Source organism: Hyperolius riggenbachi, chromosome 4, assembly GCF_040937935.1.
Source record: "Hyperolius riggenbachi isolate aHypRig1 chromosome 4, aHypRig1.pri, whole genome shotgun sequence".
NCBI classification, from domain to species: domain Eukaryota; kingdom Metazoa; phylum Chordata; class Amphibia; order Anura; family Hyperoliidae; genus Hyperolius; species Hyperolius riggenbachi.
In genome coordinates this window covers 19,266,352-19,272,501 of record NC_090649.1, presented here as the reverse complement: position 1 = coordinate 19,272,501, position 6,150 = coordinate 19,266,352, and the positions used below count along the sequence as shown (strand labels likewise).

General features: G+C 53.4%; 1 pseudogene; it reads right to left on the bottom strand.

The window, feature by feature from the left end:
• Positions 1 to 4,772: 4,772 nt before the first annotated feature.
• LOC137505831 (U2 spliceosomal RNA) lies at positions 4,773 to 4,885 on the bottom strand (annotated as a pseudogene).
• Positions 4,886 to 6,150: the final 1,265 nt, after the last annotated feature.

The following is a 6,150-nucleotide window of genomic DNA, read 5'->3' as shown; positions in this document are numbered from 1 at the left end:
CCTCCAGACACTTTTTCCTCCAAACAAAACTAAACCACATAGAAAAAAATCTTGGAAAGCATAAATATCCATTACCTGGACATTGAAGATATTGTGTACAATATCGACTGCCATGGTCCTCTGCAAGGCACTCAACAGGTTTGGTATCGGAGAAATGTTCTGCAAATATGTTAACCTTTTGTACGCAGGAATCCATTCCACGGTGCTGGTGAACGGCTGGAAGACGGAAGCTTTCCCGATCCTCTCGGGGGTCAGGCAGGGCTGTCCTCTCTCCCCTCTTCTTTTTGACCACTGTTCTCTCTGGACCTGGTGCGGTGATCCCTCTGATCTCTGGGTTCCCGTCTGATGCATTCGGCAAAGAGCTCTATACAACAAACAAAAAGGGACAGAGCAGCCTTGTCTGACCCCGGAGAGAACCGGAAATGGGTCAGTCTTCCAGCTGTTCACCAGCACCGTACTCTCGATACCTGTGTAAAGAAGGTTAACATAGGAACAGAACATTTCTCCCAAACCAAACCTGTTGAGCACCTTGCGGAGGAAACTCGTGGGATACCCAGTCGAACGCCTTCTCCTGGTCAATACTCACCAGGGCCGCACGGACGTTGCGGTCTTTGATGTAATGGATCCTGCGGCCGGGGATTCTGCAAGTCTGGTCCGGGTTGATGATCTGACCGATGACCCTCTTTAGCCGGTTGGCCAGCACCTTGGTCAGGATCTTGTAGTCCACATTAAGGCAGGAGATGGGCCTCCAATTTTTGAGGTCACACCTCTCTCCCTTCTGCTTATACAGGATCGTGACCATTCCTTCCCTGAGAGAAGGGGTTAACTTTCCTTCTGCCGCCATCTCTTCGTATAGCTCCAACAGGTCCGGGCCTACCAGGTCCCACATTGCCACATAGAACTCTGCGGGGAGGCCGTCGCTGCCTGGGGTCTTACCTGAGCTGAAAGATCTGGCTGTGGAGTGAAGCTCTTCCAATGTCAGGGGTGCGTTGACTGAAGACTTACCTTCCTCATCTACCGTTCTAGTGATTCCCGACAGGAATCTCTCGGTAGCCTCGCTGTCCGTGGTTTTCGGGGAGTAAAGGCTGGAGTAATAGTCGGGGAAGGAGGCTGTGATGAAAGTGGTCACCTTCTTCAAAGCCCCGGACTCGTGTCGCAGCTCGACCAGGGGTGTGGGGCCTGAGAGAAGTTTCCTGATAAAAAATGAGTTACATTTCTCACCTTTCTCCAGATTCTCCACCTTGGGAACGGAAGACGATAGGCCTGGATTCCTCCTCGAAATGTCTTTTCAGGCATTTCTTGGTTTCCTCCAGCTCTTGCCTAACATCTTAACCACAATGAAGAGGTCCTGCAGCCTTCTGAGTTCCTTCCTACGCTCACCTTCCTGTTGTCGGCGCTTCTCCTGGAAGAAATAGCGGAACCTCAGCTTGGTGAACTCCCACCATTGTCCCACGTTGTCAAAACTGTCCTTTTCATCCCACCAGGAGGCATAGGCCTCTCTCAGCTCCCCCATAATCTGCTCGTTTTCCAGCAGAGTGCAGTTCAGCTTCCAGGAGCCTGGGCCGGGAGGGAACCAGTCACCCAAGTCTGCCTGTAAGTTCACCGCTCTGTGGTCAGAGAAGAAACAGGGGACCATTGAGTGGTTGCTATGCCTCACTGCCTGGGAGGTGAAGACGAAGTCAATCCTTGAGCGCACTGAGCCATCTGGACGGGACCATGAATAATTCACAGCCCTCGGACCGATGCTGCCCACCGCGTCTCTCAGAGAGGCCTCCATCACCATCTTCCTAAGCTGCCGGGATGTAATGTCCAGCTTGGCTGCTGAGCCAGAGCTGCGGCCTCCTCTTCCACCGGGCAATTGAAGTCGCTGGCCAACACTACCGCCCTGGAGGTGGCGAGATGAGGCCTCAGGGTCTGGAAAAGTTCCAGCCGCTCGTTCTTCCCAGGGGAGGCGTACACGTTGATGAGCCTAATCGGCTCTCCTGCCCATGAGCCGTCTATGACCAGAAGTCGGCCACAGACGAGCTCCTGCACAGTGTCAACCGTGAACTGCCTTCCCATAATCAGAACGGCGACCCCCGAGGATCTGCAGTCGCCACCCCCTGACCAGAATGAAGGGCAGTGAGTCCACTCGGAGGAGAGGTGCCTGTATGTGCCAGCAGGGGGCAATGCACATTCCTGAAGGAAGAATACATTACCTTGCAGCCCAGACAGGAAGCTCAGGGTCGTCTGTCTCCTCAACTTGTCCTTAAATACTTCTCACATTGATGGAAAAAATATTTAATTCCTGCCACCATGTAAAACATTTGGGGAAAGAGAGAGATACCATTAGGTAGGCGGACGGGGTCCCTTAGTTACCTGTCCCGACGGGTGGATCCCTCTCTGATGCCGAGCCGTTGGTAGGCGAGAAATCCAAGATCTCATCGATGATACCTTCGGCTGTAGCATTCCTGTAGTCGTCGATGTACTGGTTGAGCTCCTCGAGCACATCCTCTCCATCGACTGCTATGGCCTCTTTGGTTTCCCCATCTGTCTCCAGTTCAATGGCCTTCTTCTTGGCCACATCTACAGGGGGTGATGAGTCTTCCGCTTGTTTCCTTTTCCCTTGGTGATGATCTCTGCGGGAGAGACAAGGGGAGAAGCCTCCTGGAGGGGAGGTGGAGGGTTGGGGGGTCACCCAAACCCCACTCACCCAAACCCCACTCACCCAGACCACACCCGATCCCCCCGATCGGGTGTGGTCTGGGTGAGTGGGGTTTGGGTGACCACAGGGATTGGGGTAGGGGTCTGGGCTGGGAGGGGTAGGATGGGAAGGGTTGGGGAGGAAGGGGTTGAGTGCGGGGGTGTGGGAAGGGTCAGGGGGTGGCGGTTTCTTACCCTCCTGTGCCTTCCCTTTTCCTTTATCCTTCTTTCTCCTTCGGGGCTGCCTTTTGGGGTGGTGGTCTTGCGGCTGGCTGTGACGGTTTCACAGCGCCCATGGCAACCCTTCCGGCGTAGCTCTTGGCACGCTGCAGGCAGGCTGTGTACAGGTTGCCTGGTAGTCCACAGAGGTTGCAGCACCGCACTCGGGGGCAGTCCTTCGCCTCATGGCCAGTCACCTGGCAGGTCCTGCAGGCATGCTCTTTGCAGTTTCTTGCGATGTGGCCCAGCTTTCCGCACTTCATACAGGTCTGGGGGATGTCCTCGTAGCGGATGATGCCCGTTGAGTTCCCCAGGTTGAAGTTTGGGCTCAGGTGCTGAAAGCCGCCTGGCTTGCTGGAGTCCTTCCGCAGCCTGCAGATGACGCTCCACCTACCCGACCAGAATCCGTTGGAGTCGAGGATCTGGGTGGGACCCTTCAGTACCTGGCAGAAGCGTCTCAGGTAGGTGGCGATGTCCGCTGCTGGTATGTGGGGTTCCTCATCGCAACCATGATTCGTCTCTCCTCCCTCTGGATTGGGGAGTTTCCGTCGAACTTCTTGAAGGGCGAGTCTGGGCCTGCTGTGGAGAAGGCCTCCCAATACCTCCTACAGACCTGCATCGAGATGAAGGTGATGTAAAAGATCCCCTCCATGAAGTTCTGGATCGACAGGGTCTCCGCCTTGGAGAACCCCTGGTCGAGGACCATCTTCTTGCCGAACACTTCAGGGGTCATGTCCGGCACTCGGCCATCCACCTTCCTCAGCTTCAGCGCCACCGTTGTCCTCATCCAGGGCTCCAGAGCAGGCGCCCCTGAGGGGTTCTGCCCGGCCCGAGGCCGCGGGGCTGCCTCCGCCGGGGTGGCGGAGGTCGAGGCGGCCACTTCCTCCCGAGGTCCGGCCGACAATCCTGTTCCGGGAGCCTCCTTGGTTTCTCCCTTCTTCTGTGGCATCCTCTTCTTTGCCATCTTTACTTCTCGTCTTCGTGGGCGAGTCTCCGGAGGTCTGCCGATGTTGAGGTCGTAGAGGTCTCGTCGGGACTGCTGCTCCCCAACTTGCTCGAAGCTTTGAAGATCCTCTGCTAGGAGTTTGCAGGGGTTCAGCTTGGTCTCGGCGTCCTCACTCCGACGTCTTCCTCGGCGATCTCGGAGTCTTCCGCCCTTTCCACCTTGGATGTGCCCTTAAAAGGACATTTAGCTCTTTCGCCAGGGGAACTGTGGGCCCAAGCTGCAGCTCTGATAAGAACAGACTTTTTTTTTTTCTTTCTTTGCTCCTGTTGCATGCAACAGGAGTCCCGGGTAAGCAAGGCTATTAGCCCCATGCATGGAAAAAGCGTGAGTGCCCTAAAGCACCCCCACAAAACGTGCATGAGTAGCCCCAGGCCCCACAAAACAGCAGGGCCTTTCCGGTTGTTCCCTGAAGGGAACCTTCGCCCTTTCCCTTTGGCGCAGGGGGTTTCTTGGGTCCTCCGACACCCGAAGGATTGGAGGACCCCGACTGTGCCCAGTGGTTACCCAAAGGGCCTGGCCATGTGGCAACCGTGTGCACATGGTCCGGGTGGCTCCCCCGAGATGGAGCCGGGGTGGGAACCGAAGTCCCCAGGGGACAAGTCCCCGGTGCCAGCAAGCTGGCCCCGACCTTGCGGCCGGAGTGATAAAAATTCCACACTCTCCCCAGCCAAAAGGCCGGGGAGCTGCGTTAGTCGGCTATGCATATGGGCAGTGCAGACTAAAGCACCCTACTTCCGCCTGGGATCTGCCACATCCCAGGTTTTTTCAGGTGCACCTGGAGCGCCACTTCCAGGGGCAGTACGCCTAAGCAAAGCCCTCAGCCTTCCAGCTTCGACCATGGTATAGATCCATTCAATCAGCCTCTGGGGAGTTATGACAAGAAGGGACACCCTGCCACAGTGCCATCCCTCCAGGTCCCCCCAAAAACCTCAAGAACAGATACTGCACTTGATCTTAGCCAAAAGGCCGAGAAGCGATTTTATTTATTTATTTTTGCCTCAGAATAAAATCACATAAAACCACTCGTCACACGGAATCCATTTACATGTCCTCCATCAGACTATATATGACTTAAAATCATCATTCGGCATTTAATATAAAATCTGTTCAAACCACTGTGTTCCATTTGTCCTGCTTCCAAATTTTCTGTGCTTTCCCTTCACCCCACCTCTTTTTGTCAAACAAAAACACCACATAAAGCCTTGCCAAAAACCATTTTTTAACATCTTCTATTTCAATGTCCTTTTTCTGAAAAATCAAAATGTTTCTTGCATCCCACAGCACTTCTTTCAGGATTGCGCACACCACCCACCCTCTCCTATCTCTCTCCTTGTCCCCCAGTGACAAACCAACCAACACCTTCGCACCTGTGAGCCCAATACAGCCCACCACCAGCCAAAACATGCCCCTCAACCTAGCACACACCTTTTTTAAAAAAAAAAGTCCCAAAAAACATGATTCACATCTTCCACTCCACCACACCTTTCTCTCGGACACTTTTCCGTTGCACACAGTCCACGATATTTACAGAAAGCCCTTGTTGGCAAGCCAGCGGTCCAGGCTAGCCAGGTAACATCTTTTTGCCTGTTAGCCCCTTTAGCTCGAATCTTTTCCAGGCTGCTTCTGATTGGGCGCTTGTCATCCCCTTTATGTATGTTACTTCAGAAAAGGTTTGTCACATCCTTGCATCCCTGCTGATTTTAGTTCCATTTTTTTTTTTATAAATGTCCATCACCTTTTCATAAAAAGGGGCAGCAGAAAAGGAGACCGGTCTCCTCAGGTCCTTAGTGATCCACCCTATTCTCGTGAATACCCACCCACCTAAATATCTCACCAAATCTGCCACCCTTCCTCCTGCACTCAAGACTGTGCACACTCACCAGGTAGTGCAAAGAGAGAAACTCATCTATCTCAGGGAAATCCCAACCACCTAACACCACACTCTTGTGAACCGTCACCCGTGCCACCTTCTCCATTTTGGAACCCCAGAAGAATACAAACATTCTCTGCACCTTTTGCAACCACCTTTTGCTAGGGGTAAAAATCATACAAAAATACAACAGTAAAGGCAAAATTACTGCCTTCACAACCACCACTTTGCCTGTAAATGTCAACTTCCGTAACCGCCACATATTCAACTTTCTCTCCATACTCTCCTGCACTCCCACCAGCGTCCTCTCACCTTTCAATTCTGAATCAAAAATCACACCCAACACCTTCACTTCCTCCCTCACCTCCACATT